This window comes from Leptopilina boulardi, unplaced genomic scaffold (genome assembly GCF_019393585.1).
Source record: "Leptopilina boulardi isolate dan_hultmark-lab unplaced genomic scaffold, ZJU_Lbou_2.1 LbouV2_1, whole genome shotgun sequence".
In the NCBI taxonomy this organism is placed as follows: Eukaryota; Metazoa; Arthropoda; class Insecta; order Hymenoptera; family Figitidae; genus Leptopilina; species Leptopilina boulardi.
Genome location: NW_026137640.1, coordinates 414,282 through 429,663, shown reverse-complemented (window position 1 = coordinate 429,663; position 15,382 = coordinate 414,282). Strand labels below are relative to the sequence as shown.

Genomic DNA, 15,382 nt, shown 5'->3' with positions numbered 1-15,382 from the left:
TATTTTTGGAGTAAAAATTGCCAGAGATGCGCAGAAACTTCGAGTTGCTCCAGTTTTACTCTGAAAGTAGTAAAAATTACTTTTTCTTTTTCTCCGTGTAATATTTGAATCAAATATTTCAGTATTTCAAGAAAATACCATTTATTTGATTCAAATAAGAAATATTTGATTCAAGTAAATATTTATTTGATAATAACCAAATACACAGGTATATTTGAATCAAATAAATTTTTTTTCAGTGCAATTATGAAAAATGATTATTAAATTTTTATATGGTTTCAACTAAATCGTTTGCCTATTGTCAAAAAAAAAAAAAAAAACTTGAATTCTTATTAAAATGCAAATTGCAGAATGTAAAAAAAATTAAATTATTCATATATATACTTAGACATAAATAATTACAAAGTTTTATATTGTTTCTAAATTAATTAATGATTCAAAAATAAAAAATAATTTTTATTTTTATTGTTTGTCTGATTCTTCCTTAAAATTTTGAATTACTATATTAAAAAATTAAAATTTACGGTAAACGGAATATCTCGCATATAGATAATAATAATAATAATAATAATAAATAATTGAATAAAATACTGTCTTTATTAAAGTTAGAAGATATATAAATTTATGACTAAAATTTGAGGATAAATGTAAAATTAAATAACCGTTTGCTGATAAATTTCTAGCACTTTTGCAGTCATAAAAAAACAATTAGACTTCAATTCGTTGAGTAGTTCATTACAAATTATACAATTCATTTAAGCAATTGCTGTTAACACTATATATATATATATAAGCGTGTTGTTCAGTAAATAAGTATAGTAATTCACCATTTTTATAGACACTAAAAAAAAAGTTTATTCTTTTAAAGTATAATTTAAATTAGTTAAAATTTTAACTTTTCGCTTTATTTAAAATTAATTATAATAAATTAGTAATTTTTTTCTTAACTATAATTTATTTTTGAAAACATTTAACTATAGTAATTTTATTTAGCGCAAATAAAATTTTTATTTGAAACAAATAAATATTTATTTGACTCTGAGATAAATATATGTTTTCTATTCATAATTTTTCAATATTCTTACGTTAAGAATACATTTTTATTATATTGAAAAAATATCAGCTCTTCTTTGTATAATATATAGTACAGAACTTAAATATATATATATATATATAATATAAATCATGAAATAGCGTGCAATATATGTTTTATCAGCGGCAGGTTATTGCGCGATTGGAAATATGAAATATTTAACTACGTAGCATGACATTATATATTCTTATAACGTTAAAACATAATATAAAGAACGACAGAAATTTTCTTATCTAGTCTACCATTATCTACTGGAAAACTAAAGCTTTATAAATATAAAACTTCAAAATAAAATAACCTAAATGTGATATTTAACGGTGTAAATATATTACAATATTTATTACCAATTTTAATAATAATAATATCAATTTAGAAAAATTTTCTTTAAATTTACATGTTTTTTTTTTAATCGTCTTTTTTCACTGCAACATGTTTATTTAAAAGAAAATTATTTTTAAAAAAAACAATTAAGATTAAGAAGAATTATTCCCATTGATAAAAGAAATTCTCTCCTACCATAGAAAAATGTTTCTTTAAGAGGAAAGAAAGAAAAGTTTTCTTTGATTTAAAGACAATTTTTTTGATTAAAAAAAAAACATTATTTAAATACTTTTTCAATTTACAAAGTTTTATTTAGAATAAAAAATTTTCTTTAAATCAAAATAAATTTTCTTAAAATTAAAGAAAACATTTCTTTCATCCTACACTCAGAGAAATGGTATATTTGTCTCCGAGCCTATACTAACTCGCATTTATTTGTTGCTAATATATTTTTTTTCAATGAAATAAAAAATTTATTTGAGCCAATAAAAAATTTATTTCTGACAAATAAAATTTTTATTTACGCCAAATAAATAAGTTAATATAGGCTCTGCGACAAATATACATTTATTTAACTAAAATATATTTTATTTGATTCAAATAAATCATTTCTTTGGGTGTATATCAAAGAAACTTTTCTTTGATTTAAAGAAAAATTTTTCTAGGTGTAAATAAAGAAAGAATAGCGGATAAACAATCGGTACAAAAATTGATATATTTTTGCTATTATTAAATAGAAAAGAAATTTATTTTGATTCAAATAAAAATTATTTGATACAAATAAAAATTTATTTGATACAAATAAAAATTTATTTGATACAAATAAATATTTATTTGATAACAGTCATCGATTATTTGAATCAAATAAATTTTTTTTAGTTACCAGAAATAATTAGAAGTTCGCAACTGACGCAATACCATTACTGCGCCAGTAGTCGCAATTTTATTCAACGTACGATTTTATTCTTATATGAGTCAAGATATATTCTTCAATTAAGAGTATTTTTCAGTGATGAATTTTAATTAAAAAATAAATAATTATTAGAGTAAAAGGTAATTTTTTTTTAGCTTTTATTCTTCAATTAAAAATTTTATAAATATATAGGAATTATAATTTTTTTTATAAAAAAAGCTATAGGATATTTAGAGAGAATAACAAATTAGTTTCCACTATCACAATTTAAATTTATATTGTATAATGAAATTTGTGAGTCTTCGATAAAATGAATATTAAATTTTTGTCGTATCTGGAAAATTATTTACACACTCAATGAGCTTAGGTACTAAATGAATCAAGTTTAAAAAAAAACCACCCCTTTATTTCTAAAAACACTTATATAGACAGAAGGTTTATGACTTTTGTCTAAACTATGAAGGTTGTTTTTGTGTGTATATATATATATATACGGAAAGAAGCAACGAGAGTCAATGGATTTTAATTTTTCAAAGATACTATATTATTATGTAGATTTACAAATATAAAAAAATTGTTTATATATATAGTCGCGCAAGATTTGTATATAAATGTGTGTATATGTTGTCTATCAGTGAAGCTGAAAATTCGTTGAGGCATGGCGGCACCTTCATGGCTCTCTCCAGTCATCTTATCTAAATAGCCATTTCCCGCAGAAAAATTGCAGATAAGTAGTTGTATACATAAAGTACCTCATGAATTCTATTTATTTACGCACCAACACCCGTATATGGACACTTTAACCTCATACATGTGCCATATTCCAATATTCTTCTTCTTTCCTCTGCTATATATATATATATATACAATATCGAGACTAATTTTCCAAATTCAAAAAACAATTGACTCTTCTCATTTTTTCGTTTTCGATTGGTTTTCGAACGAAAATCCTATTCCCAAAAAAATATACAATTTTTTCTGTCAAAACATTCCTCTTACTTTGTCGCATAATACTGAAAAAAAAATTTATTTAATTCAAATAATCGATTACTATATATTATTAAATAAATATTTCCTTGAATCAAATAATCTTTATTTGAATCAATTAAATTTTATTTGTTTCAAATAAAAATTATTTAATTCAAATAATATAATAGTATAATATAATAATATCAAATAATAATTATATAATAAATAATTATATTAAATAATTATATTAAATAATTAATTATTTGAGTCAATTAAATTGGTATTTGATTCAAACAAATTTTAATTAATTCAAGTAAAATATATTTGATCCAAGCATAAATATTTATTTATTTAATAATAATCAATAATTTGAATCAAATAAATTTATTTTTTTAGCGTTGGTATATATAGAAACACACAATACATTATGTAGAAATACGTATGTAGTATTACTGTTTTATATTTTTCCTTTAAAATTAATACTATATGCACTTTATGAGTTCAAGTACTGTACTAAATTAAAGTATATATAGAAAACTACCAAGTTTGACAGTAATTTTTTATGAAAATTTCTCGTTTTCAAGAATTCTCTTCCCCATTCCTTAGTGAATATATAAATTAAAACGTATATACATATGTACATACTGTTACTTTATCTAAACGCCTATACTTTTTGTAATTATTTGCGATCGTCATTTGCTATTACCGAAGTTTTATATATTTTAAATTCAATGCCATGTTAAAAATGCCACAAAAATAATACATACCCTAAATTAAATAGAAAAATATTATTATTATTATTATTATTATTATTATTATTATTATTATTATAAAATAATTAGTTAATAATACAAAAAAAAAATATTCTCAAATAGAAATGATTTTTGCACTTTTGAATTTCTTAAACATTTTCTTCTTAAAAACAGATTCTTTTATATTCTTTCTTTTATATTTTAAATTCGACTTTTTTCAAATGCAACTTTCTAATAGTTGTATCAAACAAATAAATATATACAAACTTTTTTTTTTGTACAGTAGTAGACAACTTTCATTTTAAAAAGAAAACTAAAATGATAATATGCGTGATATTTTTAGAAAATAGAAATATAACTCTTTCTTACTTGTTTCTGAAAATTTATTAGTATTTCAATGATAGTTATATTTGATTAGAAAATTAATGAGTATCATTCAATGTATTAAATAAATAAATATATATATGTATGCACTATCGCGCGCATTTAAAAAAAATAATCCATTTTATTTATAAAAAAAAATATATTTAATGACATTGTGAATAATTGCAATTATATATTTGAATATAAATACAAATAAATTGAAATTATTTAAATTAAATTACTTTCAAAGAGAAAGCTGGATTTATAAATTATAAATTTTTTTACAAGTTATATTTTTGTATTATATATATATATTTTTATTATATTCAACCAAATAATTTTATATAGGTATTACAGCCGAATTTGTTTCAAAAAATATTCATTTCTTTGCAAAATTTAATTAGTATAATTTTTTTTAATTAATAATAATAATAATAATAATAATAATAATAATAATAATAATAATATAAACCCAGAGAAATGATATATTTGTCTCAGAGTCAAATAAATTTTATTTGGTTTAAATAAAAATTTTATTTGTACTAAATTAAATCTTTATTTGATTTAAATAAATTTTATTTACCTGAAATAAAATATTTCTCTAGGTGTAATAATAATAATAATTTCTATACCTAATTAATAATAATGTAATTAATTTCAAATTTTCCCGATAAAAAAGGGAACCAAATAAAAAATGAGGTAAAAAATAATTTTTTTTTGTTTTTATAAAGAGTGTTTAGATATATACTAGATGGCCGTGAAATCGAGGCACTTTAAAAACACAAGACGATGAGACGTCGGGCGACAACTAATTAGGCCTAAAAACCCACCAAGAAACTTCATAGTCCTCTCTATAGTTTTATATATACATTTAATTCAAGAATCGCGTCGAATGTGAGAGTGAGAAAAGAATATGGTCTTGTTCTCTCTTTCTCTCTCTTGCATATTATAATATATCCGAATACCTTTCAAAGAATCTAGCGCCACTTCAAGCTGTCTGACTGAACCACCAAGTTTTTTTTTTTATACATTTTTTTCTGTTCTTTTTCTTTCTTTATCTGGTTTCTCTTCCTTCTAAAAAACACAGGCAACTTTCGTAGAAAATAGTACCTTTTTCGAGTTTAACTTCCATGGAATTCGAAGGCTAAAATTCCCGGAAACTGTATGATATGGTCGATTTTAAAAAACACCTCGCGAAGGATTCTCCTCTTTTGCGAGAGAAAGAAAGAGAGAATAAAAATGTGCAAATTAGCATTTTACTCGAAGATTCGAATATAGGTAGGAGCTATTAAAAGCAATTTTGGAAACTACAACGATTTGTCTTTAAGAACCTTTCATAAATTTATATAAAAACAAAAAATACTATTATATAGTATTATTATTTTTAAAATTAAAAAAAAAATTAAGTGTTCAATTATATAAATATATGTATTATAAACAAAAAACAGCAATGATTGCACAAAAAATATTCTTAATTAAAAAATATAATCTTGACTCCAATGAAAGAATATTAATCAACGAATTTTATTCTGTCGCGGTTATATGATATGTGATACGCACTCTGAAGAAAGGGACCTAAAAAGCAAAAATTTGTAGGTTATGTTTATGATAATTTTACCTTGATTAAAAGTTCCTTTTTAATTATATATATATTTAAAATTAAAATTAGTTTTTTAATAATATTTTTGATGTATATGAAAACTTAAACATCAATGCGATTTTGTATTGATGATTCTCTTTTTATATTTTCAACATAACCTATATAAATTTTTTTTCTTAACATAGCCCCCTTTTCTTCAGACCGTGTCACATATTCTGAAAATAACAAAAAATTCTTATTTCAAGAATATTATATTATAATTCTAAAAAAAAAAAATACAAAATGTTTTGAAAAACTATCAAATGCCCAAATGTATATATTTTTGGTATTTTTAAGGCGTTTTTTTTTTTTAGAGAATGATAAAAAGTCCAACAAATTACAGAGGGTTATTTCACTTGCAAATAATTTTAAAATGGATTGTTTCCTTTTTGAAGGAAGACGATTTTTTTTATCGACGCTTTCAACGATTATGTTATCACCATGCTGGCACTGTTAACGTTTTTACTTCACTTCCGTTGAAAACAGTTTTTACTTGTCCCTACATATATATATATATATATATTGGCTTGTTAAATTTTATATACCTTTTTTTCTTTTTGTCATATATTATTTTTTCGAAAAAAAATTATTAAATTATATACCCAATTTATACATTCAAAGAAATTTTTTAATTCAAACCGCGAAAATAGAAATTTATTTGAATTCAAATAAAAAAAATATTTTTCATCAGAGCTAAATATTAGAATTATATTTATTTGTTTCAAAGAAAAAAATTTTGTTTGGCACAAATAAAATTTTTATTATAGAGAATATATTTAATTAATATCGATTGTGAATATTGGGGGAGAAAAAAGTGTGTAAAATCTCGTCATAATGAAATATAAACGGAAACCCGCATATTTTAATGTCACATTTGTGACAAAAGAGGACGTTCAAAATATATATATATATATATATATATATATATATATATATATATATATACGAAACGGAACATCGCTTAAACGATAAGCGACGATACTGAAAACTAGCTAGTCAACTTTGATATAGATAGCATTGTTCTTCCTTGTTATCCAAAGAACTTATATTGAAACCTTAATGTACAATTCTGTTATAATTTATCTTCTCACACAGATACTTTCTTAATTGAAATGAAAAAGTCAATTTAAAATTCAATATCATTTTAATTTTATTAGTATTGTTTATTTTAGAAAAAAAATAATTTTTAAAGACACCATCATTTTTATAAATTTATAAACAAATTGATAAAAAAAAATTTTATAAACGGATAATAATAATTATTACACTGAAAAAAAATTTATTTAATTCAAATAATTGCGGTTACTTCACTATTATCAACTAAATATTTATTTCTATTAAATAATTATTATTTATAAGTTAATTAAATGGTATTTGTTTCAAATATACAAAAATTATTCGTTCAAATACAATTTGTTTAATTCAAATAAAAATTATTTGGATCACGTAAATATTTATTTTATAATAGTGATTTAACTGATTATTTGAATGAAATAAATTGTTTTTTCAATGGCAATGTTAAAATTGTTTCTTTAAAAGAAATTTGTTTAAAACAAATATTTACAAACAAATTAATATAAATATTATTGTTTTAAGCAAATTTTGTTAAAAACAAATTAATATAAAAATTTTTGTTTTTCCAAAAACGGATATTGATTAATATTTCCCTTTCTCGCACAGAAATAACTATAATATTCGTCCGTTTAGCAAAGAAGAATTATTTTTACCAAATTGTTTATAAAAATTTTTATAAATATTTTAGAAAAAAAAATTTAAACTTCAAAAATCATTATTTCGATTTGCGCTACTATTTTCAATATAGAGTGGCTTTTTTTGATACCTACATATACATAAAGTTTAATAATGGGTTAAATAATTGTTTTTGTCAAATTTTCCAAAAAAAATTTTCTCACTATTATTCTCCAGTTCACTTAAAACAAAAAAAAAAAATCATATCTTCCGGTCTCTTAAGGACACACATCCGCTTATAGGCGTTCTGTCTCATTTCATTGAGAATCAGACACACACACCAAAAAAAAAAAAAAAAATAGATAAAAACAGTGACAGTATCGTAAATAAAGATCAGGACCTCCGTAAAAGCTGACAAAAACTGGTTTCATCGTAGTTTCAAAAAGAAAAAAAAAATTGGTAGAATATTCTTAACAACAGGAGAAACCTTAAAGAACGAAACCTAAACTAAAACTTTTGCGGTGAATGGACTTTTAAAAACAGAGAGAGAGAGAAAGATCAAAGTCAATATATATATATATATATATATATATATATATATATATATATATATATATATATATATATATATATATAGTTATAGACCAAAATAGGAGAGAGGGAAAGAGAAAAAAATTCCTCAACATTCATTCAGCTTGAAACCGACACTTCCGTTTCAGGTTCATTAAAAGAGCAACGGCTAGAATAATTTATGTAGGTACAATTTGATGGTCGAAAAGGACGTTTCCGAGGGTCATCGTTAGAAAAGACAGCTTATAAATGACGCACTAATTTCGTAAAACGTTTATTTCGTTCTCCAAGGGGGTTTATTTTCTGCTTGTTATCAGGTGTTTAAAATCTTTCTCATATATAGAGAAACTTAATTACATATTTTATACGATATAATTATATATATATAGAGAAAATTATTTATTAAAAATGAAAAATTAATTATTTATTCCTCTTAACCAATTATATGTTACAATTGGTTTAATTTTTACCGCTGAAAAAAAAACCTACTCATTTGTTAGGATTCGAACCCTCAAATTTCGTAACGAAAGTCGAGTATATAACCACTGTGCTAAAATTGATACTCTTGAACTAATCGTACTTTCAGGAAACAAGATTTATTTTTGAAAAGAAATATTTAAATATAATTATTTCGCTTTATTTTCTAATTATTTATGTGTCTATCAAAAAATATTTATTAAAATTAAATGATCACGTTAAAAAAAAAATGATTTATTAAATAAAAAAAAAATATTGTCGCTAACGGTCTCGTATATGTATAAAAAAAATTCATTTGACGGAAACATTGATGTGGTCCAACTTGTTTTGGATTTTCGGTCGAATTCAAAGAAATGGAAAGGATGGAGAGAATCAAGATCGTTATCAAGGAAGGAGCAACTCAATCGATGGCCATCGAACATCGATCGCGTAGGCGTCGTCGTCAGTCTTTTTTCTGCTACACGACGTATCTGCCGAGGTCGATTAACGGCAGCTACTTAGGCTTAATAGTTTTTTTCTTTCTTCTTCTTCTTTTTTTTTCATTATATATACTAAATCAACCCGCGCGCAGGTAGAATCACTTTACTTTTTGAAAGAATTTAATAGATATATTCCAATATATAAATATATATATATATATATATATATATATATATATATATATATATATACATATGGATATTGAGTGTGCCATAAAATTGTTAATTCCCAAACTATAAAAGTTATATAAAATTTCAAGATTTTTCAAAATTATCCACACGATTGATTAATTTTTTTTCTTCTTCTTGAATGCTAGTGAGAGGATTAATAGTTTCTTATTATTACTTTTTTCTTATGAGAATTGTTAATTTACAGTGGTATATAGATATTAGCCTAGTGGTTAGCGTTCTCGACTTGTGTTGCAAAGTGTCAGCGAGGGTTCGAATCCCAGCAGTGGTTATATTTTTTCGTGATAAAAATTAATCCAATTTTTAAACAAATTACTTCAAACTAATAATAATAATAATAATAACGAAATTAGTAAAAAAAAAAATTGAAATATAAATAATGTTTCAGTATTAATTTTCATATATAAAATATTACAGAAATTCTTTTTACTATTTATTTAAAAAAATTAGAATTTATAAAGAAAAATTAAAATCCTAAAACACATGAAATTAAAAAATTAAGAGAAAGTAATATGTTGATTGTATATATGTATATGTGTGTATATAAAAGAAAGAAGAGAGCGAGTCATCGCTTTGCTATTTTTCCCCTTCTAATACTATTGCCCTCCCTTGTAAGACCATTTGGTTTGTAAATGAAGGACATTAATTTCTAGTCGGTGGAATCTTTTGACAAAGAGAAGTGTTGAAAATTGTTATTCATTTATAAATTTTTCTATTTATGGCATAATATATCTATATTCATTTAATCGAACACATTTTAGCGAGTGATCATAGTTTATTTTACCTTATACGAATATAGTAATAATTTTTATCCTGAATTAAAATGTAGATATATACATTAATGTATATATATATATATATATACCTATAATTTAAAAATCTGATTTTGTAAAAATTTCAACTGATTTTAATATCATGATATTTTGTTTTTAAATTAGTTAAATTTTACTAATACGTTAGTGAAAAAAATGTTTTTTACCAGTAATTAATTACTAATTCGTTAGTAAACAAATTTTTTTAAATATAGTTTTTTAAATTAACTCTGAAGATCTTGATTATCAGGCAAATTTCATTTTAAATTAATTCATATATATATATATATATATATATATATATATATATATATATATATATATATATATATATATATATATATATATATATATTTACTTTATATATACGTATACCTGACTTTTTCAAGGCTAATTTAAATTCAGGAGCATCTTAAAATAAGATTTTCTTTTTATTGCGCCTTGATTCAGAAAACGACTCCAATATAGAAATACAATTTTAAACAAAGAAAATAGAATATTCAGGATATTATTTTCAAATAAAAATTTCAATATATATATACATGTATAAAGTAAAAACATTGTAAATATTAATTTTTTTGTCCAATCGCGAGTCTGCGAAAAAGTAATAAAATTAAGTAAAAAATAAACGCGGTATACACGCGGAAATTCAAATAAGTATATAGTAGCTTGCGTGGTTTGTAAATTAAGTATATATATAAAGTAAAAAATAAATAAATAAAAAAAAAAGTAAAAATAAGCCTCGAGGGTAACTATATATATATATATATATATATATATATATATATATATACGCAGGTGGTATAAAAAAAAAACTTGAGAGAGAAAAAGACAGAGAGACACTCTCTGTACCATGGACATATATAAAGCGGTCATAGGTGCCTGTAAAATGCATAATTTCAACGTTAACATGCTTATATTTGAAAAGGACAGAGAGTGTTGTCTACACATGTGTGTATATGTGCAAATATATATATATATATATTGTGAGCCTCAAGGTACTTATCCGACCACATGATAATCGAGAAGGTACTAGATCGTATATACGTAACGCCATGCTATTCCATATTATATCCTGGATTTTCAAAGCTAACGGCGCGTGTCTGGTATATATATATATATATATATATACGCGAAAAGTTGCGACGAGTTGGGAATTTTTTTTTGTGTTTTTATTTTTCTTTTTCAACGCGCGGCGAACGAGCGAATCGCAGCAAACGTATGCTGACAGTTATAACACGCTGAGCCATTTGCAGGATCGTTTAGGTGAACATCTTTAAATAACGACCGATTCACGAAAGAAAAGCGCTAACGCGCATAATCACTGCAATCAATTTACGCTCAATGCTTTTATATAAAAATTTCAATTCCAATTGCGGATTATTGCATTTTGACTCAACAATATATATTATTATTAAAATTGCAAAAGTTTTCCCATTTTAAATTAAACCGCATTTTTTTCGGCATACTGACAAAATATAATAATAACAATAATAATAATAATTAATTTAAAAATACATGTAAAATAATAAATTAAGACATTTAAACAAACTACATATAATTTACTTAACGAAAAAATATATTTAAATTAACCAAATAAGTTCGATAAAATAATTTATTTGAATCAAACAAATTTTTTATTTGTAGGGAAAAAAATTTTTATTTCGATATTAAAATTTAGTCAAAGCAATAAATCATTTGGTTTGTATTCAATTGAATAATTTAGTTGAATCAACCAAATGTTTATTGAATTGTATAACAAATGTATTTAATTGGTTTAACCAAAATTTAGTTGTTTCAAACATATTTTTCTCTGAGTGCGCGCGCATATAAAACTAAAAGATAAAAATATCTAACATGAAAAATATATACGCTATGAAAATTTTTGAAGTTAATTTAAAATTCAAAAATTTGAATCGAAATAACAGTTAAAACTTGTAAACCTAAGTTTCTTTATATAATTTTTTTTTATAAAATTTTTTTGGTTTTTTTTTCTGAAATTCTCGTGATACGCATATTCACGGTGGGTAGATGCGGTTTGTTATATACATATATATATGTATATATACTCTATACCATTACCAATATAAGAACGTGTGGGCGCATCTCGCCTCCAATGAAACACGAAGGTGTTGATATAATTTACGATTATGCGTATAGGCAAGAGAAATCATTCTGACGAGCACTTACCGGTGCAAATAGCGTTTTAATGCAACTTAGTTCGTTTGTCCCATGATGATTTATATACAATTCTCACTAAACCAGATATATACTCGAAATGGAAATTTAAGATAATATATATAAGCGAAAAACGATAAATCTCTCTATCATTTATAACTGCACGAGATTAATTATAAACGAATTATATTGTATTTATACAATTTCGAAATTAATCACTTTTCTGAAACAGATTTTTTTTTTAAATCTATCTCAATTTTTCAGTTTCAACCATTTTGAATAATCTTAATTTTTTTTTTTTTGTTCTTTAAATGAAAATGCATTTTATTTCCTTTATAAATAAGATGATTTTGTAATCGACGAATGTACATCCAGAGAAAAGGTTTCTTTGACTTTTTTTTTCTTTTATTCAAAATAAAATTTTCTTTGAAACAAAAAAACTTCTTAGATTCTAAGAAATTTTCTTTGAATGAAAGAAATTTGTGCATTAAATCAAAGAAACATTTATTCGAATTAAATAAAACATTTCTTTGAAACAAAGATAATTTTTTTTTAAATCAAAGATAATTTGTTTAGCAACAAATAAATTTTCATTGTATTAAAGAAAAATTTCTCAAAGAAATCTTTTATATATTTAAAATTAAATTTTTCCGCAGAAAAAAATTCTCTTAATTTAAGAAACATATATGTAACAGAAAAAATTAAAGAAAAAGAATATATATTTTTTTGTCAAAGAATTTAAAAAAAAAAATTTGTTTTTCGCAAAAATTGAAAAATAATTAAAAGAAAAATTATATTTTTATTTATATGTAATGAAGTAAAGTTATTATTGAAAATATATATAAGATATAAGTGAACCTATAGTGTTAAGTTAACATTTAATAGCCGGTTAATTTACTCGTTTCTTAGGAAAGTCAGAGGCGCGCTCATCGTGTAATCTTCTTCTTTGCTGGTGCGGTGTGTTATTGTCGATTAAAATATGGTTTACATTTCAGGTTCGCTTAATGGTCAAGCGGCACGTTAAAATATCTCTAACTACATTACGCGTCTGATTGTAAGATATTATCATGATACGAGGTCGTTCTACTTTGCTACTGCGGCGAAAAAAAAAAAAAAACAAAAAAATTTTTTCTCTATTTCTAAAGTCATCTACTCGTGAACTCTATATAACAACATATATATATATATTTCTAAGCATCGTAATTTCAGAAACTATCGACTTGATTTAGCGCATGAAATCGGGAAACTGGATCAACTTGTTAGAAATAAAAAAATATTTATATAGGTATATACTTTATAATTCTAAATCTATAAAATATGAGAATGGCTTCTGTGAGCGCAAAATACAAGTATTTCTGTGCTCTCTAATTTTGAATTAGGATTCGTTCACTAATTTAAATTAGTGAAAATTTCTACTAATTTTAATGAGTGAGATTAGAGAGTATAATTTTAGTTTAAAAAACACGAAGATAAGAAATATTCCTTAGAATTAGATTTCCCTCTTATTTTGCTCTCTAAATCTGAATTAGTAAAAATGTTTACTAATTTGAATTAGTGACTCACTTTTTGCTTTAGAATTAGTTAAATTTTACTAATTGTTAGTAAAAGTTACTAATAATTAGTAAAATTTTACTAATTCAGAAGCAAAAAGTGAGTCACTACTTCACAGAAAATTAAAAGGCATTAAAATAAGCTGCAACGCTTATTATTTTAATCAAATTTTACTTATTTTAATCCATTTTGGTATTAAAATTAGTAAAATTGGATTAAAATAATAGGCGTTGCAGCTTATTTTAATACCTTATAATTTTCTGTGTTCAAATTAGTAAACATTTTTACTAATTCAGATTTAGAGAGTGAAACAATTTTTCCTGTTACATATGATTCGTATTCTTAAATTAAGTATTCTTAGTTTCAGTTTACGGGGTTTTCGGTGCAATACAAAAGATCACTTTTTTCTATACATCCTCTCGCTTATAGAGGAATCATTTTTAATATTTGAACAATTTTAAATGAAAAAAAACATAATATTTATCTTTGAATCAATGGTGAAAGTACTCTCTAAATCTGAATTAGTATTAAAAACGTTTACTAATTTGAATTAGTGACTCACTTTTTGCTTCTGAATTAGTAAAATTTTACTAATTATTAGTAACTTTTACTAACAATTAGTAAAATTTAACTAATTCTAAAGCAAAAAGTGAGTCACTAATTCAAATTAGTAAACATTTTTACTAATTCAGATTTAGAGAGTATTTTCTTTTTATTAAATTTAAAAATTATTCTCCTTTTCAGTGAAAAAAATTTTAAAAAAATTTTTTAATTTCTTTTTCGAAAAGTATTTTGTTTCGCAAATTTTTGTAGGTTATTGTACTCTGTATTTCCCTTCACCCTCTTAATTCGCAATATAGAAATATATATATATATATATATCTCTTTCCTTTCTCTCCCTTTTTCTTTCATGTTCTCTCGCTTCTGGTAGCAATTCTGTCTGACAGAATACAGTTATATCCTGGCATCAGGACGAAGTGGCCAAGACGACGGGTCAGGAAGGATTAGCAATGGTTACATGGAGTTGTTCCTTGCATATATGCTTGGCGAAGGTGTTTGCATTGGCCTAGTCCTAGTGCCTAGGCGTTTGCAAGCAAAATTAATTACCTCGTCCATCCGATATAACGGGTCTTTAGCCGCGCAAGTTGCTCTCTCAATACATATATATATACAAACACAACTTTATCAAGAAGCTCTCTTGCAAATTCAATCCGATCCAAATATATATAACATAAGCGATTAATTTAAAATCCCATTCAGCTATACACAATAGATAATAATCTACTGTCATGTAATCTTGACATATATGTTCTATTTATGACTCGAGTACGCAAACACAAAAGCTCTTGTAGGTCTATTAAATTTTATATATATATATATATATATA

The 15,382-nt window shown here is 23.5% G+C and overlaps 1 protein-coding gene across 4 annotated transcripts in view; it reads left to right on the top strand.

Annotated features, from left to right (window-relative positions):
• LOC127281631 (GATA-binding factor A-like) overlaps positions 1-15,382 on the top strand; it is a 64,878-nt gene that overhangs the window by 4,841 nt on the left and 44,655 nt on the right. The window lies entirely within an intron of this gene.